Source organism: Myxine glutinosa, chromosome 5 (assembly GCF_964187855.1).
Source record: "Myxine glutinosa chromosome 5, kmMyxGlut1.1, whole genome shotgun sequence".
Classification (NCBI taxonomy): Eukaryota; Metazoa; Chordata; class Myxini; order Myxiniformes; family Myxinidae; genus Myxine; species Myxine glutinosa.
This window is the reverse complement of record NC_136265.1, coordinates 38,201,408-38,226,438: the sequence shown is the minus strand read 5'-3', so window position 1 is coordinate 38,226,438 and position 25,031 is coordinate 38,201,408. Positions and strand designations below refer to the sequence as shown.

The window sequence follows — 25,031 nt, the reverse complement described above, 5'->3', positions numbered from 1 at the left end:
TTTTGGAAATTTGTTAAGTTTTGTGGTTAAGTTAGTTTTGGTGTGTTGTTTGTCTCCTCCCTCCGCAGGAACAACGAATAAGATCATTGTAAATATTTGATTGGATGATTGTTAAGGGGATTAGCATGTTAAGGAGAATAGGTAGGAAGTCCGACTCAGTTCCCAAAGCCCTCCTGATTTATTTTATAGGCTAAGTAAGTGTGAGACAGTGAGTGTTAAGACTGGAATGGTAGCGCCTGCAGTGAACCTAGCAGGAGCTATGGTTCCGGGGGTGGGGGCGGGGGGGTGGGGGGGGGGGCTGTGTTATGTCGGTGGGGTAGAGCAACATCTAGAGCCAGGTAGATCTGTATAAGTAGGTATTCGACTGTCGCGAAAGGGAATCTACCTGTAATAAGTTCTATGTCAGTCCGGTTTGTCGGGATAAGCTGCATTGATGTCCCCGCTACGAGGGAGCGGGGCGTGCTAAATAGTGCAGGGATTATGGGTAAAGATTCCTTTGTTCGTCGTCCCCGCTGTCGTCAAACCTTTATCCCTTATGGGAACTCACACCTGTAAACACTTAGCTAGGCCCTTTAGCGCACACAGTAATTAAATCCCCTTCCCTTACAACGACTTTGGAAGAAACCAGATCGGGGCACCACCGGGTGGCCGCCGTCAGCTACACCAACAGATAGGCCTAGCAACATCGCGTGACGACTCAACGGAGGAAAAGGTGGTTGATTGGAGGGAAGGCGCTGGAAGGTTTGGTGGAAGGCACTGGTTGGTGGCGCGCCAAGACTGACGTCACCACCCAGGTTATAAAAGGGCGCTGCAGGACATTTTTGACAGCTCTAGCTCTAGTCCTTGCGCTCTCTGGCTGTCTTGACACTGCACGACGTCTTGTGCTCTCTGCGCTGAGATTGGAGATCGTGTTCATCGTGGTGCTTGGAGCAGTGCTCGGTGCTTTCGGTGCTGTGAACAGGCTGGACCTCGTGTGCGAATGGCGAGGGGATTGGAGTGAGGGCGTTGGTTCGGGCCTAGCAAAGCGTGCGAAGCGGACGGAGGATTTCTCCGCACTGGAGTTTGGAGCCGTGGTGGATACAACACGACTACAGACGGACAGATAAGCTCACACTACATTACACAAACCCACGACGAACGTGTTCTTTTATTAATTCATTTGCCCCTGTCTCGTTTCTGAAGTGAGGTGTGTGGGATCCCAATTTAGGCTCTTTATTTGATTACCGTCGCGTTCCTTGTTATCGGGACCGTAATAAATCTCTATTTTTGTACATTCTAATTCGTTGTTCGAGTTCATTAATTTCCCTGCAGGATCGAAGCTGCCGTTGGTTCGCTGAAGGTAAGCACTTTTGCCGCAGCTTCCACTTCCCTTCTTCTCTTCCCGCGTTTGATAGCACAATCCGTATTGATCGTCGCCTCCGTTAAAGCCGTTCTGGTCTTCCGCGGTCCCTGGTATTAACCGGAGGGATTCACGCGACAATATATATATATATATATATATATATATATATATATATATATATATATATATATATATATATATACACAGTCACGTGAAAAAGTAAGTACACCCCATGTAAAGTTTTGACTTTTTCAACATATATCAACATACAGCTATTTGATCTTCATTTCAACAATATTGATAGATAAAGGTGATATAATGTAACAAATATCATGAAACATTTACATTTTGTAGTGCATTGTATAATTTAAATAAACGTAAATGCAAATTTCGCATGTGGAAAAAGTAAGTCCACCCCATGAAATGTTTTTAAAATCTTAACATATGTGGACATATCAATATTTGATCTTCATACAAACAGTATCTATAGATAAAGGTGATGTGATAAAGGTGGTGATAGCCTGATGTTGGCTTAGCGGTTAGGGTGCCGGTTTGGGATCCTAGGATCCTGGGTTCGAATCCCGATCGATCGCTGAATTAAGCCAGGAGGGTTGACTCAGCCTGTCATCCTTCCGAGGTCGGCAAATTGAGTACCAGCTTGCTGGGGTGAATGATCACGGTGTGTACCTCGGTTTAGAATAGGTACACCGTATCCCTGCGCATCGTCAGAGGTGACCAAGGGTTGGTGTCAGGAAGGGCATCTGGCCATAAAAACATTGCCTCAAACAGGGAACCATGAGCTCATGGGGACCGCAAGGCTAACCCTCGCTCTAGCGGGGAAAAATGGCCTTAAAACGATCATTCATTCATTCATTTATAGATACAGGTGATCTAATTGAACAACAAGCAATGAAAAATTGACTGTGCAATAATTTATTCAACAAAAAATTAACAGAGATGCCATTTCCTTCTGTGGAAAAAGTAAGTACATCCTTGGCTCTAATAGGTGGTATTGCCCCCTTTGGCAGAAACAACCTCAAGTAGGCGTTTCTTATAACTGTCTACCAGTCTCTGACATCGACTGGGAGAAATTTTTGCCCACTCCTCCATGCAGAATTCTTTCAGCTGTGCGATGTTTGAGGGGTTTCTTGCATGCACAGCTCGTTTCAAATCCCCCCACAACATCTCGATGGGATTTAGATCCGGGCTTTGACTTGGCCATTCCAGAACTCTCCATTTCATTCTTTTCTGCCATTCCTTGGTGGATTTACTGCTATGTTTAGGGTCATTCTCATGTTGCAAGGTCCACCTTCGGTTGAGTTTCAACTCTCCGACAGATGGCCTCACATTATCCTCAAGCACCCTCTGGTACAATGAAGAATTCATAGTGGATTCTATGATGGTGAGCTGCCCAGGCCCTGATGCAGCAAAGCTGCCCCAAACCATAATATTTCCACCACCATGCTTTACAGTTGGTATCAGGTTCTTGTGGTCAAATGTTGTCTTTGGTTTTCGCCAAACATGTCTTCTGGTACTGTGGCCAAATAGCTCCACATTTGACTCATCTGTGCAGAGCACATTGTTCCAGAAGTGCTGGTCTATGACTTGGTGTTCATTGGCAAACTTTTGTCTTGCCCTGATGTTCTTTCTGGACAGCAAAGGTTTCCTCCTGGCACACCTCCCATGTAGATCAAATTTGTGCACCCTCTTTCTAATGGTAGACTCGTGCACCTTGACATCAACAGTGGCAAGAGCTACCTGTAGGTCCCGTGATGACATTCTGGGGGTTCTTAGAGACTTATTTCAGCATCTTGCGGTCTGCTCTCGGGCTGAACTTGCTGGGGCGGCCTCGCCTGAACAAGTTGGCAGTTGTTTGGAATCTTCTCCACTTGTAGATGATCTTCCGTACAGTCGAATGATTGATTTCAAATTGTTTGGAGATCTTTTTAAATCCCTTCCCAGACTCGTAGGTATCTATAACCTTCTTTCTGAAGGCCTCAGAGAGCTCTTTTGATCTAGGCATGGTGATGCCGCACACTTCAACAACAAAGAGCAAACCAAACTTAATGACTGAGGTTTAAATAAGACAGGTTCCTCCAAGATCCTCTCTAACGATGTTGTTTTTTTTTTTGTTTTTTTATTTTTTTGTATACAAGATCGAGGCTCGTGAAAGAGCGAACATTAATCACAAAGAAAGACAAACCGACACATAAAACATATAACATCGGGAGCGGTAGACAAGATGGGGAGAGAGGGGGAAGGACACAAACACAACATTTGAGAGCAGGGACCGAGAGACATGGAGACATCGAGAGATCTGAGAGAGGGCGAGTGCTTTGGGGGGGGGGGGCATGGGAAGGGGGCGGTGGGAGAAGTATAAAACATATGGACACTGCCAGGACTTCCAGGAAAGAAGTTGGAATTTCAAACAAGGTGGATCTGGGGTGAATTAGCGGGGGTAGAAAAGATCAAGGTTTTGGATGGGGGAAGATAAGAGATGGTGGTGAACAGCTGTTTTAAAGACCTGGAGGGAGGAGTGGGATTGAAGGGAGTGAGGGAGTTTGTTCCAGAGGTGGGAGAAAGGAGGAATGAAAGAGTGAAGGTGAGCAGAGAGCCGAGATTTCGGCAGTTTAACCATCAGAGGGTTGCTGGCAGATCTTGTGCGACCTGTAGGAATATTTGGGGGACAGAGCACAGAGAGAGCTGGGGGTGCAAGGCCGGAGAGGAGTCGGTAGAAGACAGAAAGACCACCTACCTGCCTGCGGTGAGTGAGTGAAAGGCCCTCAGAGATAGCTTCATCGCGGGAGATTCCAATAATTCTGAAAGCTTTGGTTTCAACAGCGTGAAGCCGAGCTAGGTGTGAGGCAGGAGCACCGGCCCATAGGGGAGAACAGTATTCCATTGAGCTGCGGATGAAAGCCTTGTATGTGGTGAGGAGCTCAGGTGTGCCGAGGAAGGACTTCCCACGACGGAGGATGCCCAGTCGGCGACTGGCTTTGGAGGCCAGCTTGGAAATGTGGTTTTCCCAAGAAAGATCATGGCAGATAGTGAGACCCAAAAGCTTGAGCGACAGAACTTCTTGGAGAGGATTGTTGAGAAAGTAGATGGGAGGGTTGTCCAGTCGATCTTTTCGGAGAGACATAGTAAGAGTGTGAGATTTGTCAGGATTGAAAGACATGTTCCACTTGTTTTACCAGTCTGTGATTTTGTCCAAGTCTTCAGAGAGTGAGGAGGCTGCAGACTGCCGATCTGAGGGAAGAGGAATGGAGCGGCAGAGAGTGGAGTCATCAGCAAAGAGATAGAGAGGATTTTCAAGAGAGTCAGAGAGATCATTGATGAAGACCAGAAAAAGCACGGGGCCCAGAACACTGCCTTGGGGAACTCCAGCCTGAACAGGAAGAGGAGATGAGAGAAACCCATTCAGGGCCACACGTTGACGACGACTAGAGAGGAAGTCCGCCAGCCATGCGTGGAGATTTCCATGGATACCAAAGGAGGAGAGTTTGGTGAGCAGAGCGGGGTGCCAGACCGTGTCGAAGGCACGTGATATGTCGAGGGAGACAGCTCAAATTTCCTGTTTGGCATTGAGGACCTCCATCCATTGTTGAGACAGCAGAAGCAGCATGTCCAGAGTAGAGTGACCTGGTCTGAAACCAAATTGATGATCAGAGATCAAGCCATTGGAGAAGAGGAAAGATTTCATATCCGAAGCAATGATGGATTCCATGACTTTGCTGATAATTGGGAGAAGGCTGATTGGTCTGTAGTTGCTAGGATCTGTTTTTGCACCTTTTTTGTGCAAAGCGGTGATGTTGGCTGATTTCCAAGCAGATGGCAGTTGACCTTGAGCAAAAGAGAGGGTGAAGAGAACAGAGAGAGGGTGAGATAGAGCAGCAGAGCAGGATTTTAGGACCCGTGGGCTGATGCCGTCGGGTCCAGTTGCAGAATCAGAGTCGAGGGTTGACAGAAACTTTTCCACCTTGTCAGGAGGAAAGGACACGGAGTCCAGGAGCAGCAGGGTACGACTGGGTATGGTGGTTACAGAGAGGGATGGGTTTGGGACACAAGATTTAGAGGCAAACACAGAGTTGAGGCATTCAGCTTTTTCACGTGCGGAGTCAGCTGTGTAGCCGTTTGAGGTAAGGGAGGGGATGGAGGGGGAACAAACACCAGAAACGGATTTGACCAGGCGCCACCAGGATTTGGAAGAGGGAGACAGATAAGAGAGTTCGGTCTTGAGAACGGAGAGATATTGTTTCCTGGCTCTCCTGAGGGTGGACACACACTTGTTTCGGGCTTTGTGAAAGGAAATGAGATTTCCTTCCGTTGGATTTGCTTTCCAGGAGACGAAGGCAAGTTGTTTCTGGGCAACAGCCTCACCACAAGATTCCGTGTACCACGGACGGGAGGAAGGGTATGACAACTGAAGACGAGATGGGATAAATCTGTGCATGAGAGAGAGCAATTTACTTTGGAAGAATTCCCAGCATGAGTTGATGTCAGAGATGGTAGAGATGGGAGACCAGTCCAGATGATTGATGGTTGCTTGAAGACCGTGCCAGTTGGCCTGAGTGAAATGCCAGACTCGTCGACGCTGAGCAGGCTCCCTGAGGATGGTCAGAGAGATGTCCACTTTAACAAGGACATGATCAGATGATCCGATTGGAGCAGAAGAAGAGCAGCAGACATTTTCAGGGAAGTTAGTCATAACCAAGTCCAGAAGAGAAGATGTTCCGTTGACTGAGATCCGGGTCGGGAAATTGACAGATTGTGTCAGTCCCAGTGAGTCACAGAAGTCCTTTGCTGAGGAGCCATGGCTGGTGAGAGAGGTACCCACACCCAGCCAACTGGCATGATGACAGTTGAAATCACCACATATGAGGAAGAGAGAGTTGGGATGAGTAGATAGAAGTTGGTCCATATTATCAGACAGCGAGATGTAGATGGAGTCATCACTGTTTGGTGGACGGTACAACACACATATGAACAAGAGGTGGGAGCGAAGGGGAAGCCGTAGCCAGAGGTATTCCTGGGGGTGAGGTGGAGAGAGTGCAGTGCAGGGCGAGTGAGGAAGAGAGTTTTTGATAAAGATAGCAACCCCGCCTCCAGGACGAGGCTCAGGTCTATCATCCCGGAGGAGGGAGTAGCCCGGGAGAGATGCTAAGGAATCAGAGACATCATAAAGGAGGAAAGTTTCTGTTAAGCAGATCACGTCTGGTTTGACAGAAGCAACCTGTATGGAGAGATCAGTTAAGTTTGAACGAAGGCCCCGGATGTTTGAGGTCCATACCGTCAATGAAGAGGAAGGGGGAGCATCAGATACAGAACAGGGGGGAGGAGGGGTAGGGTAAGATGTGGAAGAGGTGGAAGAGGTAGGGAGAGCTGTTGAAGGTGTGTCAGAGATTTCAGAATAGCTCGGAGAAAGGGAAGGATGGGGCGGTCAAAAGGTTTGATGGTGATTGGGTGAGGCACAATGAGGTGTTATTTGAGGAGGGGGAAGAGCGAGGCAGAAGGTTGGGGGAGATGGAGGTGAGAGTTGGATGGGGGAAGAAGCGGGGAGGACGCTTTGAGGAGGGGGAGTGAGAGGGGGGAAATTGAGAAGCAATGAGGGTGGGGAGATTTGAAGGGGAAGGGTGAGGGGGAAGTTTGGGAGGGAAGGGACAAGGGGAGGGATTTGAAAGGGATGGGATATGGGGGAGATTTGGAGGGGAGGGGTGAGGGAGGAGTCTAGGAGGGGCGGGGCGAGGGGGCGTCTTGGCGGGGAGGGGTGCGGGGGTAGTTTAGGAGGGAGGGGGCAAGGGGGGAGATTTGAAAGGGATGGGTGATGGGGAAGATTTGGAGGGGAGGGGTGATGGGGAAGATTTGGAGGGGAGGGGTTATGGGGAAGATTTGGAGGGGAGGGGTGAGATTGGATTTTAGAAAGTGTACGATTTATGGGAAACGAACATTTATTGCAAAATGAGTTTCTTGTGACCTTCGAGTTAAAAATACGTTTAAGGACGCTGGATGGAGGATGGAGTGCAGGAGAGTTTAGGGAATGTAGAAAAAAGGCACTATAGGAGATGGATATTTTTTTTGGGATGAATTGATTTGGTGAGCAAGTCGAAAGCAGCCTTTTAAAGAAGAAGAAGAAAAAGGTGTTATAAAATATGATGGAATACATAACTTGAGGGGAAAGTGTAAACATTGAAGGTTAATAACAGTGAAAACTATTTGGGGAAATGGGGGAGAAACACGTGGTCGAAGAACGAACGAACGAATAAGAATGAATAAACGAATGAGAACAGAGAAGGAAATGTTTTTTTTTTTTGTTTTTTTTTTTTGAGTTGAGATTTACACAAGGAAGTAGGCTATGGGTGAAAAGACTGGGAATACAGAGAACGAAAGTTATTGGATCACAAACGACGGACCGCTGAGAGAAAAACAAAGCCTCAAGGTTGTACAGTGTACACTGTACAAGGCCTCAAGACACGACACGAATTAACACGATTTTCAATACAGGTATTAAAGATTTGCACCGAAAAATCTTCGTCGGGACACAATATACGTACAACACCATAAATAAATACAGTTTTAACGAAAATACAAATGGGAACAATCACTTAACTTCGATTTCAAATCGTTCGCGACGCGGCAAAGGCCTTGCTCGCGACACGGCAAACAGACGATCAATTTATGAAAGATAAACACCGAGAAACAACCAAAGTTGCACACAATAACTTCACACACCGAATGATAAATACAGTTTCGACAAAATACAATTGTGAACAGACTTAACTTCGAAAAACGTGGAGACCGTGTGGAGCTTCGAAAATCAAATCATTTGCACCTGAGTTGATGCACCTGATTCTAATTTTAGGTATTTGAAGTAGTGATAAATGTAGGGGTGTATTTACTTTTTCCACATGCGCAAAATTTGCATTTATGTTTATTTAAATTATACAATGGACTACAAAATGTAAATGTTTCATGATATTTGTTATACTAGGGCATGCCCGTACTATATCTATATCTAAAATTATATCCCCCCCTCTATTTACATGAAATGGTTTGGTCCATGAAATGTTTTGGTCCATTCGCAACGCCAAAGCGAACGGCGAACGCTTTACATGAAATGGTTTGGTGCATGAAATGTTTTGGTTCATTCGCAACGCCAAAGCGAACGGCGAACGGCTTGCGAGTACAGTGACAATCCCCCCGGGGTTTTTATTAGTTTTAAAACATAGTTTAACGCCAACATAGCGCCAACATAGTTTGCAAACGTGAAATAAATGAATACGCTCTCAAATGTGCCATCCGAGGCAGAGTGTGTCCGCCACGTTCGGCACACGCGATAGCTCACTGCTCTCTGATTGGTTGAATCGTTTTTTGGACATAGCTCGGTAAGTAATTGTCCGATTAATATGAAACCTTGAAAAGGCACATCCTCGGGTCCCCAGCAATATACCTGGCAAGTTTAAAGTATATCGGACCCGTGGTTGTCGAGAAACAGCGGTCACAGACAAACAAACGTACAAACGTACAAACGTACAAACAAACACACAGAGATTACTGGAATTATAGATAGATTATATCACCTTTATCTATCAATATTGTTGAAATGAAGATCAAATAGCTGTATGTTGAAATATGTTGAAAAAGTCAAAACTTTACATGGGGGTGTACTTACTTTTTCACATGATTGTATATATAATGTTGAGGTTTTTCCGAAGCCCGTTCCCTTACAAAGGGGAGATTAAGCCCCTTTTTCTCCTTCGGGTCTTCGAACCCCGAGACTGAGTCGCCACTTCCGGGCAGTCGTGGAAAAGGGTCTCGGGGCAAGTTCGCACGTACCTTGAGTACCCACGCCGCAGCGGAAGCGGGGATCGAGTCACGCACAAACCACGCGCAATTGAGTACACCCGAGCGGATGGCGTACCACGTGACTCGTGCTGTTACCTTGCTTATAGAACCCGATCAGAACGATCTAATTCGTACCATGCTAAGTCAATGATGGAAGGGACGAAACTGTCGAATCAAAGGAATAACTCGATTTAATTATTATTTACACAATGTACAATGGTTTGGAAGAAGAAGAGACACAGGGCAGTCTTAAGCAGTCGTAACTTATTACCCAGACAATGGGCCCACTTACACACACAGGGAGATGAGGGAAGAATGTTCACGTGCCAAACGCGCCTGCTTTGTTCGCTCCAGGAACAGCTCACCCGGCGTGGCCCTCTGGCAGTCACAGCACGTATCCCGGCGAAGGCAGGCAGGCAGGCGGGAAAATACTCACGGCGCGTATATTGGCAAAGGCAGGCAGGCGGGGAAATACACGCGTCTGTGGCCCAGCACGGCTGTCTTTCACAGCGCGATTAATACAACTGAGTGCTCCGGTCTCACAACTCCGATTCGTAACTCGTCTCTTGGGCTGCGCAACGCGTCTGCACTCCTCGCGGATCTGACTCCAGCTCAACTGAGAACTCAACTCAGCGCATCCCTTCTCATAACTGAACTGAACACAGTGCAACTCCCCTCATAACTGAGGTGGGGGGCTCTGGGCACAGGGCTATATGGCCCTGCCCTAGCCCGACTCAAACGTTCCAAACCCCGCCTTTTGCCGCACTGGTAAGTCACTCCCCTCGAGCCCTGATTGGCGGCTCACGCTTACCGTCGGCTCCTCCTCCGCCTTCCTTCGGCCTTGGCCGACTTGTTCAGGCCTGCCTCGTGGTATTTTGCGCCAAAAGCAAAAGCATGGAGGCATCGTAAAGGACCTAATTCTCATTATTCTACTCAACGCAAAACTAAACACAGGAAAGGTCTACGCTTACATTCACTAAGAAATAACTGAGCTTTAAACGAGGCTAGATGTTGTAGTTTAACTAAACTAGGAGGGGAAATTAACCTTTATTATAAAAACACAAAACCGCAACAATATATATATATATTGTTGCGGGGTGCAGCCAAAGTAGGAGGGGCCGGGAGGGTTCCAAATTTATCCCACTCCTTAACAACAATTTGTTGTGGGAGTGTCAAGTGCAAGGTGCATACATCACCGAAGACGGCGGTCGAACCCTCACCTTCCCACACCTTCTGGATGCCGAGCGGTTTTGCACGGTGTGGAAAGCGGCGTTACCCCACGAGATTTATGGACCTGAGTCTAGCCAAATTCGGTCCCGGATGATGCTAGGCCAATGGAGAAAAGACGTACCGAACAGGTTGGAAGTAAGAACAAAATGTACAGCCTTTTATTTGGAAGGCACAGAGAAACAGAGACGAAGATTTACCTTAACAATTCTTACCTATCCTAATAAACCCCACTGGCGCCTTCACACTCTGACACACACTCAGGCAATAACACTCTGGTTAAAGGGCATACCGATGTACGTGCTGGGATTCCTCGCTGGTGACCACGGGGTCTGGTGTGCGCGGCTCGCAGTTCGATGAGGTCAGGTCCGCAGGACGAACCGCCACCTCGAAGTTGGCACGGACGAACTTAGCACAGGTAGATGAACTTCAGCGCAGGTGAGTCGTGTAGAAAATGCCAAAGCTTGCGGGTCAGCCGGGTGGCGCAAAAGATCGGCGCAGATGCGATGGGTGTCGGGCGTCGAACAAAGGCCAAACACGTGTCGTGGGAGATATGGAAAAGCAAGCGAGGTCTCGTCGTGGGTGTGGCAAAAGGGGCAAGAGCTCAGGTGTGTCCTCGGTGAAGTCCCAAAAAGCAAGAGGATGATAATGCCTGCGCGTGGGCTATTATCAGAACTGGTCACGCCCTTCAAAATATTCCAGAGCCTCCCATTGGCTGAGGCTTGTCGCATCATGGCGATGGGTTCCCGGCTCACCATTGGTCACGTGGGCCGTGCTTTTGGCCACGCCTTTCTGCACATCTGGTGTTATGGCTTCCCTTAACCAACAACGTTTTGAAGACCCTGCCCAACTCAACGCATGTTTGGTCTCTATTACGACTCAATGGGAAACGGCGAATCTTTACATTCAATAAGACATAACTGACTAATGCAAGCTACATGTTGTCGTGCAATTGACGATAGGGGGTCTGCCTTTATGGCACAACCGCAACAATATATATATGAGCGAGGGTTGCCCAAAACGTTTTGCAACATTTTCTGTACTTGAGTCAAAATCAACAGGAAATATCTGCAACTTAATCTGTGGTTAATTTTGAATGTCCCGCATACTACTGCCGTGCCGCGGAACAATACGTTTTCTAGCGCGTGCGCAGGGAGTTGTCAAAATGGAGCTGTGTGGTGATGAGTGTTTTAAACAACGGCCTGTTATTGAATTTCTTGTGGCGGGGATGGAATCAGTAACGAACATTCACATGAGGTTAAAAAATGTACACGGAGTCAATGTCAATTGGCCTTGTCAATGTCAGTCAATGCTGTTGATAAAAGCACTGTTAGTCGTGGCATCAAAGATGCCATCCATGGGAAAAGGTTTGGGAGTGATGACGAGGTTATTGAAGAAGTAAAGAAGTGGCTGCGAGTGCAGGATTCAGACTGGTACAAGAAGGGGATACATGCTCTTGTTTCTCGCTGGCACAAGGCTGTTGAAGTTGACGGAGATTATGAAGAAAAATGAGGAGTGCAATAAATACATCTAGTTATCCTATGAGTATGTTCAAAGAATTATATAATAAATTACCAGCAATAAAAGAATGGTGTTGCAAAACTTTTTGGGCAACCCTCGTGTATATATATATATATTGTTGCGGATCTGCCGCCGGCCTTCTCCCCTTACCAAGGGGGGATTAGTCCCCTTGTCTTTGACTGACCTTGCGTGACCCGGGACCTATTACGTCCCTTCCCGACAGCGCGAAATAGGGTTTCAGGACCAAGTTCGCTGTTACCTAAGTACTCGTGCTGCCCTGGAAGCGAGGAAATAAGCCCGGCATGAACCACGTGCGTTGGTGATACGCCGAGCGGTTGCGTACACGTGATTCGCGCTATTATTAATTACTAGACCCCGATTCAAGCAGTTCTTATTCGTACCACGCTTAGTCAATGGTGAAATCACAAAGACGATCGAATTGGAAGGAAGAACAGGATTTATTTACACTATACAATGGTAGAGAAAAACGGGACACAGAGCAGCCTTATACAGTCTTACATAATACCCAGGACAAACGGGCCCGTCTCACACACACACTCACACGGGGATTGCTGATGAGCAGGTTGATGTTCCCAGCGCGTCCAGGGATGGCTCCCGTGCAGCTCCCTCCGATCCCCGGCATGTCTCTTGGAGATGGAAGTAGGTGAAAGCAGGAGCTCGCCGCGTGTCACCTGAACAGAGCGGGTTATCACGGGCCGAACGGTAGGGAGCGGACGTTGGCATGGCTGGCGGTTATTCACTTGCGGCTATGGCCACGCTTACTCGCGTGGGTGAAAAGCGCAATATGCGTTACCGGCGCGTCTGGCTGCGCCCGCGTACTTGGTACAGTTCAACGCCTCTTATTCTCTCTCTCTGCGCAAGTCCTCAAACAACGCGCGTATCCTCTGCAAGTTCTTTCCAACGTGCTTATCCTCTCCAAGTCCTTTCGCCACTGGTACAAGTCCTTCAAGTCCTTAAGCAAAAACCCTTCAAGTCCTGCTGATAAGTCCTGTCGAGGGCTTTGCGCAGCGACTTATATAGGCACGCCCCGCGAACCTTCTGGAACTCACCAGACGCGCCTCACCACGCCCTCTCACGCCATGCCGCTAGAGCCCTGATTGGCTGGTGGCTCTTACCGTCTCCCCCACGCCGCTCACCCCGACCCCGCGCCCCTCCTTCTCAGGCCTACCTCGTGTTACTCGACTAGTGGTCAGCCGAATGGGGCGCGGGTTCAATTACGCCCATAGAGGTAGAATTGCGCCCATCACATATTACGCCCATGGAGGTAGAATTGGAGGTTGGACGCAAAATGAATGGGGCCTACTCTCCTGTCTTTACACAACGCAGGCACTAAGAGGGGAAATAGCCTATTCTTACACATACTAAGACATAACTATACTACAAATGGGCCTTTATGTTGCTCGTGTGACTAACTATGGGGGGGGGGGGGGGCAACCCTTTAACCTTTAACCTTTAATGACTTCAATGTGCCAATCTCAAAACCGTAGCAATATTTTATATGCAGTATAGGGTTTTCAACATTTCTGAAACAGCATTTTGTTACCACTGCTTTGGAGTAGCTTCACAATAGATAGAGATCTAGGCACGCTGGCATCACGATTGCTTCGCAATAGTTAGAGATCTCGGTCTGGAGTTAGAGATCTCGGCCTGCATCATGGATTCTTCGAAATAGATAGAAATCTCGGCAAGCTGGCATCACAAATCTTTCAAAATAATAATAATTATATATATATATATATAAAGTATATATTCCCGTTTTTATCCTCTACACAAAAGGTGAATGTGTAATAATGAAATAACTAACTAGGAAACAACTATGTTTGGAGCATTTGCCACAGGGTGACAATTGTCAGAACCGTAAATATGTATATGTGTGTGTATATATATACTGTATATATATACACACACATATATATATATACACATAAATAAAACTGAGAAATAGGAGAAACTCCACAACACGAGTAGGGAGCCTCATTTGCATTAAATAAATATTCGGAAGAAATTCAAATTGAAATTGAATTTCAAATTGAATCTACGTCCGCTACTTATTTAATTTCTTCCGATTATATATACATATATAGATCCGCCTTTAGAGGCCGTGTGTGTGTGTGTGTGTGTGTGTGTGTGTGTGTGTGTGTGTGTTACAGTGTGTGAAGGCTTTTCTTTATTTTATATAAGTCCACACCCCTTGACCAATCTCCACCAAACATTACATACGTGATGGGGGCACCGAACGTCAGGTCGTGGGCACAAAAATAAAATCCCGAAAAATGACACCATGATATCTTTAACACATCGTCACTCACCTTATAGCAACCCTGACGCGCTCCCATCTCTCTCATTTGCTCTGACGAAAGATAATAAGTCCTAACCTTCAGCACTTTGTGATCCTTTAGAGCACCAACACACACTTCCACAAGGCACTAACCCACCATCCAGAAGGGCAATGTGCAAAGGGCACATGGATTTGCAAAAGCTCAATACACCAGGTGCAGATAATTAAGTATTAAAAATCCGACAGGATGGTACATTTGACTTTGCGCCATCTTGTCTGCGAACAAGTCCCGACCCGACCACAAACTGCCAGACTGCAGGTGCTCCGCAGGCAGGTGTCTTCAAGGTACCAGTTATGCCATGCGATATTCTTAAATCGCGCAACGTATTTGTCCACTTCCTAGTCTGAGCAATTGGGCAACAGTGTTCCTTTTTACTGGCAATTTCCCTTACCCCGGTGGTACTGTGGGTTCTTTGAGTCAACAATGGCTTCACTCATTAACGATGAGGAACTGCCTGTTATAACCATCTCATTCAGATCAAACACACGATTAAAAAGGAAATATCTCATAGGTGAAGCTGTGGTGGCGGAAGAGACATTTGCACGATTCGATGACACTGCGATAGCTGGCTGCAGCTGAGATGGCATCAGGCCAAGTTTTGGGTATTTACACAAAATGTACAAACTAGCCCTGTCTGTGATCTTCCCTGATTAGTCAGGTTCACTATGTTTTTTCGTTCAAAATTTTGGTAGATTAGGAAAACTATACATTTCTGGAATATTCAGAGCATGAGGAATCCAAAATTAATGTTTACATTTGCGTAGACACCTTTGCGAAAATGACACTCAGGACAGTGATGAAGATCTGTAAAAGCATATTCCTGAACGGTATAGACCTCGTAGATCCTGTGTATAGGACTTATAGTTCAATATGATACTACCTATAACTTCCTATAACAACCTATAACTTCAAAGGACTTGCAATATCATGTATTATGTAATACAGTTATATCACAAATATAAAGACTATAGCGGTTACCGCTGGATGCACACAATCGCCTTGCACCGGCCAGAACACGGCCAGACGCGCCTCTCCGGGCATGCCCGGACTCACTGTTCCCGGGCACGCCCGAACCTCCCGGGCACGCCCGGTCTCGCCTTTCCAGGGCTCGCCCAGAGCGTCCGGGCATGCCCGCTATCGCCTTTCCAGGGCTCGCCCAGAGCGTCCGGGCATGCCCGCTATCGCCTTTCCAGGGCTCGCCCAGAGCGTCCGGGCATGCCCGCTATCGCCTTTCCAGGGCTCGCCCAGAGTGCCCGGGCACGCCCAGCCTCGACTTGCCAGGCCGCAGCCAAACACACCCGGGCAGGTCCAGACTCGCCTTTCCAAGGCTCGCCCTTGACACCCGGGCATGCCCGGTATAGCTTTTGCCGGGCAAACTTCCCGACATAAATGTGTATATATATTGCTGCCCGATAAACGGGCTTGGGAGAATACCTGAGCTGTTTTGTTTCAATAAAGCAACTCGGACGAATTCCGTCTTTGGTCGCGTCAATTCTTTCGACTCGCGTTGGAGCGCAGTTCCTTCATTGGTGACCTACCGACATGGATACGGCAGTGACGCTTAAACTGCCTACCTTCTGGGAGGCTCACGCGGCTGTTTGGTTCGCTCAGGCGGACTCTCAGTTCGCCCTGCGAGGCATCACCGCGGACGACACCCGCTTCCACCATGTTGTGGCGGCGCTCGGTTCCGCCACCGCGGCCCGCGCCTTGAGCCTCCTCGAGCACCCGCCGGCTGCTGACAAATACGACGCGCTGAAGACACTCCTCCTCAATGCTTTCGCCCTCTCACCGGCAGCATGCGCACGGCGCCTGCTCGCTCTGCCCGAGCTCGGCGACACGCGCCCGTCAGAGCGCATGGACTATATGCTCTCGTTGCTCGGTGAGCACTCTCCGGATTTTCTGTTCCGCGAGCTGTTCCTTCGCCAGCTGCCTCACCCGGTACGCCTCGCCCTGGCTGGCACGTTGATCACGGATTCCCGCGCCCTCGCCGGGGAAGCCGATAAGATCTCCTCGGCGGGCCAGCACATCGGCGCGGTTACCTGGAGCCCGCCACCGTCCGAGGCGACGCCCACGACGCCCGAGCGCCCTGCGCGGTTGGAGGCCGAACTGCCAGTGCAACTGGCGGCCGCCACGCCACACCGCCCGCTTCCGACACGACGGACGGGGCCTCCACCTGACCGGGCGTGGTGTTATTACCACGCCAGGTTCGGACACAAGGCTCGGATGTGCCGGCCCCCATGCACTTTCGGCAGGTCGGGAAACGGCCGAGCCGGCGTTCATTCCCAGCCATGAGCGCCGGCCACTCGGGCAACTTGCTGTTTATTCGGGACAAAGCGTCTGGGCGGCGTTTCCTGTGTGACACCGGCGCCCAACTGAGCGTCATACCCGCCTCCGAGCAGGACAGGCGGGATGCCGTTTGCGGCCCCTCTTTGGTCGCTGCTAATGGCTCGGCCATACGCACTTTCGGCCCACGCGTCGTCACCCTCTGCTTTGGCAGCCAGCGTTTTCAATGGACTTTTGTGACCGCCTGCGTCCCCATGGCTTTGCTGGGCACCGACTTCCTCTGCGCGCACGGGCTGCTGGTCGACGTCAAACGTCGTCGCCTTGTCAACGCCGAGACCTTCAGCTCCCTGGCGTGCACGATGAGCAGCTCCGCGCCGACCGAACTGGCGTGCGCCCTCCCGGCAGCGAACGAGTTCGCTCGCCTGCTCGCGGACTTCCCGGCCCTCACGCGGCCGACGTTTTCGGCCGTCGCGGTGCGGCACGGGATCGAGCACCACATACCCACTACGGGCCCGCCGGTCTACGCCAGGGCCCGCCGCCTCAACCCGGCCAAGCTCGCCGTGGCGAAGGCCGAGTTCGACGCGTTGGAGCACCTCGGCATCGTGCGGCGCTCCGATAGCGCGTGGGCCTCGCCACTGCACATCGTGCCAAAGCCGGGGGGTGGATGGCGCCCGTGTGGCGACTACCGCCGTCTCAACGACGCTACCACCCCCGACAGGTACCCGATCCCGCATATTCAGGACTTTTCCGCCCGTTTGGCGGGATGGGTCATCTTTTCGAAAATTGACCTGATACGGGGCTACCACCAGGTACCTGTCCGGGCGGCCGACGTCCCGAAGACGGCCGTCATCACGCCGTTCGGCCTGTTCGAATTTTTGCGGATGCCGTTTGGCCTCAAGAACGCGGCCCAGGCGTTCCAGCGCTTGATGGACGGCGTGCTGCGCGACCTGCCGTTTCTTTTCGTCTATCTGGACGATATCCTCGTCGCCAGCACGTCCCGCGCCGAGCACCTCCTCCACCTCCGAACACTGTTCGGTCGCCTCAGCGAGCATGGCTTAATTGTCAACCCGGTCAAATGCCACTTCGGCGCGACGACCGTTGACTTTTTGGGCCACCGCATCACCAAGACCGGGGCCATGCCGCTGCCGACCAAGGTCGAGGCCATCACCACGTTCCCGCGTCTCCGTTCCATCAAGGCCCTCCAAGAGTTCCTCGGCATGGTGAATTTTTATCACCGATTCGTGCCCTGCGCTGCTCAGCTCATGCGGCCCCTTTACGAGGCCCTCCGGGGCAAGCCGGCCAAGCATGACATTGTTTGGTCCGCGGCCATGGACGCGGCCTTCGCCAGCGCCAAACGGGCCCTCGCCGACGCAACGCTGCTGGCTCACCCAGTGCTCAACGCGCCCATTGCCCTCACTACGGACGCCTCCAACTACGCGGTGGGCGCCGTCCATGAGCAATGGGTGGACGGGGTTTGGCAGCCAGTCGCTTTTTTCAGCCGGCAACTCCGGCCGAACGAGTTAAACTACAGCACGTTCGACCGCGAGCTGCTCGGGCTATTCCTGGCCGTTCGCCATTTCCGACACCTCCTGGAGGGCCGCCCGTTCACGGCTTTCGTCGACCACAAGCCGTTGGTCTATGCAATGGCTAAGGTCACGGAGCCGTGGTCGGCCCGCCAGCAGCGCCACCTCTCCGCCGTGTCGGAGTTCACCACGGACATCCGGCACGTCGCCGGCAAAGACAACGCCGTGGCCGACTGTCTTTCTCGGGCCAGCGCGAACGCGGTCCACCTCGGCGTGGACTTCACGCTCATGGCGGCCGACCAGACCACCGACGCCTTGGTGCAGGCACTCCGTGCGGCGGACACGGGCCTCCGCCTGGCCAACATTCCCTTCGCGGGCACCGTCCTGCTCTGCGACGTCTCCCAGGGCCAGCCTCGCCCCATCGTGCCCGTTTCCTAGCAGCGCCGCATCTTCGCCTCCATCCACGGCCTTTCTCACCCGGGCCGGAAAGCTTCTCAGAAGCTGGTTTCAGTGCGTTTCGTCTGGCACGGCCTTCGACGAAACATCCGCGACTGGGCCAACGCCTGCACGGCCTGCCAGCGAGTCAAGGTCCACCGCCACACCCAGGCCCCGCTGGCACCTTTCGCCGTGCCTGAACGGCGTTTCGACCACGTCCACGTGGACCTGGTGGGTCCCCTGCCCCCCTCGCGGGGGTTCACCCACCTGCTCACCATGGTGGACAGGACCACCAGGTGGCCGGAGGCTGTGCCCCTCGCCTCCACCACCACCGCCGACGTGGCGCAGGCGTTCATCGCCACCTGGGTCGCGCGCTTCGGCGCACCAGCGGACATCTCGTCCGACCGCTGCCCACAGTTCACGTCTGAGCTTTGGGGCGCGGTCGCCCGTTCGTTGGGGGTCACGCTGCACCGCACCACGGCCTACCACCCCCAGGCCAACGGGTTGTGCGAGCGGTTTCACCGCTCCATGAAGGCCGCACTCATGGCCGGCCTTCAGGACGACGGTTGGGCCGACCGGCTGCCGTGGGTCCTTTTGGGCCTTCGCACGGCCCCCAAGGAAGACCTCCAGGCGTCCGCCGCCGAGCTCGTCTATGGCCAGCCGCTCCGCGTCCCGGGCGAATTCGTGCCCGACGCTACCAGTCCCTGGTCCGCCGCTCGCCAGCGCTCGGACCTCCAGGAGGCCGCCCGACGATTTGCCCCCGTGCCGAGGTCCCGCCACGGTGGCCCCCAGTCCTACGTCCCCCCGGCGCTTCGCACAGCGGAGTACATCTTTGTGCATCATGACGCGCACCGGGGGCCACTCCGGCCGCCGTACGACGGGCCCTTCCGGGTCCTGCGACGGGGCGACAAGTCTTTCATCGTCGACTTCGGCGGCCGGCCGGACCGGATTTCTGTGGACCGCCTCAAACCGGCGCACATGGACGTCGACCGACCACCACGGTTGGCCCTTCCTCCGCGGCGAGGCCGCCCCCCGTCCACAGTTCCCCCCGCTCGACCACCCACCACCACGTCGGACCCCTCCCCACGACCCTCCAGGGGTCGCTTCGGCCGGGTCATCCGGACCCCCCTTAAATTGACCCTGCCGGTGCAGGTCGATTCTGGAGGGGCGTGTGTAGCGGTTACCGCTGGATGCACACAATCGCCTTGCACCGGCCAGAACACGGCCAGACGCGCCTCTCCTGGGCATGCCCGGACTCACTGTTCCCGGGCACGCCCGAACCTCCCGGGCACGCCCGGTCTCGTCTTTCCCGGGCATGCCCGCTCTCGCCTTTCCAGGGCTCGCCCAGAGCATCCGGGCATGCCCGCTATCGCCTTTTCAGGGCTCGCCCAGAGCGTCCGGGCATGCCCGCTATCGCCTTTCCAGGGCTCGCCCAGAGCGTCCGGGCATGCCCGCTATCGCCTTTCCAGGGCTCGCCCAGAGCGCCCGGGCACGCCCAGCCTCGACTTGCCAGGCTGCAGCCAAACACGCCCGGGCAGGTCCAGACTCGCCTTTCCAAGGCTCGCCCTTGACACCCGGGCATGCCCGGTATAGCTTTTGCCGGGCAAACTTCCCGACATAAATGTGTATATATATTGCTGCCCGATAAACGGGCTTGGGAGAATACCTGAGCTGTTTTGTTTCAATAAAGCAACTCGGACGAATTCCGTCTTTGGTCGCGTCAATTCTTTCGACTCGCGTTGGAGCGCAGTTCCTTCAAGACAATGGTTTTCAATTACCTTTGTTTGTTGCTTTTCTATAATCCTGAGCACTATTTTGAGGCCTTTATTGGATTCCTTGACCCAGAAAACATAGGATTAGCATATTTAATTAAGTCTCTCGGTTGACTAGAAGCCGAGATCGCGCAAAATATGTATTTTATGGCGGCCATTTTGAAAAGCCAAAATGGCGGCCATGCAGGTGTCTGTGCAAATGCCAACATTGATTTTCAGATTCTCCATGCTCTGAATATTCCAAAAATGTACAGGTTTGCTAATCCCAAAATTTTGAAAGAAATTATATTTGTTAACACTAGGGCATGCCCGTACTATATATAAGCTAGGACGTGCCCGTACGTGGGTGCCCGTTCCTTGCCAAAAAAAAAAAAAAAAAAAAATTTGTGTAGGGGTGTGTGTGTGTAAACATCCTAGGGCGTGCCCGTACATGGGTGCAAAAAAACATGCGTGCAAACAACAACAACAAAAAAAAACTTTGAAACCACGTGGCAGTAACGACCACAGAACCCCCCCCCCCCTCTATTTACATGAATGGTTTGGTCCATTCGCAACGACCACAGAACCCCCCCCCTCTATTTACATGCAATGGTTTGGTCCATTCGCAACGCCAAAGCGAACGGCGAACGGCTAAATCGCCATAGCTCGGTAAGTACTTGTCCGATTAATTTCAAACCTTAAAAAGGCACATCCTCGGGTCCCCAGCAATATACCTGGCAAGTTTCAAGTATATCGGACCCGTGGTTGTCGAGAAACAGCGGTCACAGACAAACAAACAAACGTACAAACGTACAAACGTACAAACGTACAAACAAACACACAGAGATTACTGGAATTATAGATAGACTAGGGCATGCCCGTACTATATATAAGCTAGGACGTGCCCGTACGTGGGTGCCCGTTCCTTGCCAAAAAAAAAAAAAAAAAAAATTTGTGTAGGGGTGTGTGTGTGTAAACATCCTAGGGCGTGCCCGTACGTGGGTGCAAAAAAACATGCGTGCAAACAACAACAACAAAAAAAAACTTTGAAACCACGTGGCAGTAACGACCACAGAACCCCCCCCCCCCCCCTCTATTTACATGAATGGTTTGGTCCATTCGCAACGACCACAGAACCCCCCCCCTCTATTTACATGCAATGGTTTGGTCCAAAGCGAACGGCTTGCAGTGTTTGGTAAAGAAATCGCCATAGCTCGGTAACTACTTGTCCGATTAATTTCAAACCTTGAAAAGGCACATCCTCGGGTCCCCAGCAATATACCTGGCAAGTTTAAAGTATATCGGACCGGTAGTTGTCGAGAAACAGCGGTCACAGACAAACATACACACATACACACATACACACATACACACATACACACATACAAACACACATACACACAGAGATTAATGGAATTATAGATAGATAGTGAACCTGACTATCTTCATCACTGTCCTGAGTGTCATTTTCGCAAAGGTGTCTACGCAAATGTAAACATTAATTTTTGGATTCCTCATGCTCTGAATATTCCAAAAATGTATAGTTTTGCTAATCTACCAAAATTTTGAACGAAATTATATTTGTTAACAGAGTGAACCTGACTAGAGGTGTAAACTGCAATCTCTGCAAAAACTAGAAGCCATCTGAAAATGCAAAGCCGACATCCGTTTATATTCAAACGTCGGCTTCTTTCGTCTTCTTCCGTATGCTCAAAATAACAAAAACAGTTTAACAAAAAATACAAAATGAAAATTGATGATTTAATTAATGCAACCTTGACCTTTGAGATTTAGATCTAAAAAAAAAATCGGCTTCTAGCTTTTCATTGTTGAACCAATTCTGTGACGTAATATGCAAATTCTTAAAATTTCAAATCAATTGGATGAAAATTGACGATTTTATGCAACCTTGACCTTTGACCTTTTTATCTAAAAAAACAACAACAATCGACCCCTAGCTTTTGATCCGTGAACCAATTCAGTGACGCAATATGCAAATAATTAAAATTTCAGGTCAATCGGATGAAAATTGATGATTTTATGCAACCGTGACCTTTGACCTTTTGATCTAAAAAACAATCGGCATGTAGCTTTTGATTGGTGAACCAATTCAGTTACCAAATATGCAAATTCTTTCAATTTCAGGTCAATCGGGAAAAAATTGGCCATTTTATGCAACCTTGACCTTTGACCTTTTGATCTAAAAAAGCAACCAGCTTCTAGATTTTGATTGGTGAACTAATTCAGTGAACCGATATGCAAATTCTTTCAATTTTTTTTTTTTTTTTTTTTTTTTTTTTTTTGTATACAAGATCGAGGCTCGTGAAAGAGCGAACATTAATCACACAGAAAGACAAACCGACACATAAAACATATAACATAGGGAGCGGTAGACAAGATGGGGAGAGAGGGGGAAGGACACAAACACAACATTTGAGAGCAGGGACCGAGAGACATGGAGACATCGAGAGATCTGAGAGAGGGCGAGGGCTTTGGGGGGGGGGGGCGTGGGAAGGGGGCAGTGGGAGAGGTATAAAACATATGGACACTGCCAGGACTTCCAGGAAAGAAGTTGGAATTTCAAACAAGGTGGATCTGGGGTGAATTAGCGGGGGTAGAAAAGATCAAGGTTTTGGATGGGGGAAGATAAGAGATGGTGGTGAACAGCTGTTTTAAAGACCTGGAGGGAGGAGTGGGATTGAAGGGAGTGAGGGAGTTTGTTCCAGAGGCGGGAGAAAAGAGGAATGAAAGAGTGAAGGTGAGCGGAGAGCCGAGATTTCGGCAGTTTAACCATCAGAGGGTTGCTGGCAGATCTTGTGCGACCTGTAGGAATATTTGGGGGACAGAGCACAGAGAGAGCTGGGGGTGCAAGGCCGGAGAGGAGTCGGTAGAAGACAGAAAGACCACCTACCTGCCTGTGGTGAGTGAGTGAAAGGCCCTCAGAGATAGCTTCATCGCGGGAGATTCCAATAATTCTGAAAGCTTTGGTTTCAACAGCGTGAAGCCGAGCTAGGTGTGAGGCAGGAGCACCGGCCCATAGGGGAGAACAGTATTCCATTGAGCTGCGGATGAAAGCCTTGTATGTGGTGAGGAGCTCAGGTGTGCCGAGGAAGGACTTCACACGACGGAGGATGCCCAGTCGGCGACTGGCTTTGGAGGCCAGCTTGGAAATGTGGTTTTCCCAAGAAAGATCATGGCAGATAGTGAGACCCAAAATCTTGAGCGACAGAACTTCTTGGAGAGGATTGTTGAGAAAGTAGATGGGAGGGTTGTCCAGTCGATCTTTTCGGAGAGACATAGTAAGAGTGTGAGATTTGTCAGGATTGAAAGACATGTTCCACTTGTTTGACCAGTCTGTGATTTTGTCCAGGTCTTCAGAGAGTGAGGAGGCAGCAGACTGCCGATCTGAGGGAAGAGGAATGGAGCGGCAGAGAGTGGAGTCATCAGCAAAGAGATAGAGAGGATTTTCGAGAGAGTCAGAGAGATCATTGATGAAGACCAGAAAAAGCACGGGGCCCAGAACACTGCCTTGGGGAACTCCAGCCTGAACAGGAAGAGGAGATGAGAGAAACCCATTCAGGGCCACACGTTGACGACGACTAGAGAGGAAGTCCGCCAGCCATGCGTGGAGGTTTCCATGGATACCAAAGGAGGAGAGTTTGGTGAGCAGAGCGGGGTGCCAGACCGTGTCGAAGGCACGTGATATGTCGAGGGAGACAGCTCTAATTTCCTGTTTGGCATTGAGGACCTCCATCCATTGTTGAGACAGCAGAAGCAGCATGTCCAGAGTAGAGTGACCTGGTCTGAAACCAAATTGATGATCAGAGATCAAGCCATTGGAGAAGAGGAAAGATTTCATATCAGAAGCAATGATGGATTCCATGACTTTGCTGATAATTGGGAGAAGGCTGATTGGTCTGTAGTTGCTAGGATCTGTTTTTGCACCTTTTTTGTGCAAAGCGGTGATGTTGGCTGATTTCCAAGCAGATGGCAGTTGACCTTGAGCAAAAGAGAGGGTGAAGAGAACAGAGAGAGGGTGAGATAGAGCAGCAGAGCAGGATTTTAGGACCCGTGGGCTGATGCCGTCGGGTCCAGTTGCAGAATCAGAGTCGAGGGTTGACAGAAACTTTTCCACCTTGTCAGGAGGAAAGGACACGGAGTCCAGGAGCAGCAGGGTACGACTGGGTATGGTGGGTACAGAGAGGGATGGGTTTGGGACACAAGATTTAGAGGCAAACACAGAGTTGAGGCATTCAGCTTTTTCACGTGCGGAGTCAGCTGTGTAGCCGTTTGAGGTAAGGGAGGGGATGGAGGGGGAACAAACACCAGAAACGGATTTGACCAGACGCCACCAGGATTTGGAAGAGGGAGACAGATAAGAGAGTTCGGTCTTGAGAATGGAGAGATATTGTTTCCTGGCTCTCCTGAGGGTGGACACACACTTGTTTCGGGCTTTGTGAAAGGAAATGAGATTTCCTTCCGTTGGATTTGCTTTCCAGGAGACGAAGGCAAGTTGTTTCTGGGCAACAGCCTCACCACAAGATTCCGTGTACCATGGACGGGAGGAAGGGTATGACAACTGAAGACGAGATGGGATAAATCTGTGCATGAGAGAGAGCAATTTACTTTGGAAGAATTCCCAGGATGAGTTGATGTCAGAGGTGGTAGAGATGGGAGACCAGTCCAGATGATTGATGGCTGCTTGAAGACCGTGCCAGTTGGCCTGAGTGAAATGCCAGACTCGTCG

General features: G+C 50.3%; 2 protein-coding genes across 4 annotated transcripts in view; one reads left to right on the top strand and one right to left on the bottom strand.

Annotated features, from left to right (window-relative positions):
- The window catches only part of LOC144892253 (uncharacterized), a 350,787-nt gene that overhangs the window by 296,674 nt on the left and 29,082 nt on the right, over nucleotides 1–25,031 (top strand). The window lies entirely within an intron of this gene.
- Nucleotides 1–25,031, bottom strand: part of ADA (adenosine deaminase) — a 119,017-nt gene that overhangs the window by 89,922 nt on the left and 4,064 nt on the right. Inside the window, exon 1 of one of the 3 annotated variants that reach the window (XM_078777905.1) lies at nucleotides 14,263–14,637. The exons of the other annotated variants lie outside the window; for them this stretch is intronic. The gene's annotated coding sequence lies outside the window, so the exon portion shown is untranslated. Of the gene's footprint in view, nucleotides 1–14,262; nucleotides 14,638–25,031 lie in introns of those variants that run through there. 3 annotated transcript variants of the gene reach the window in all.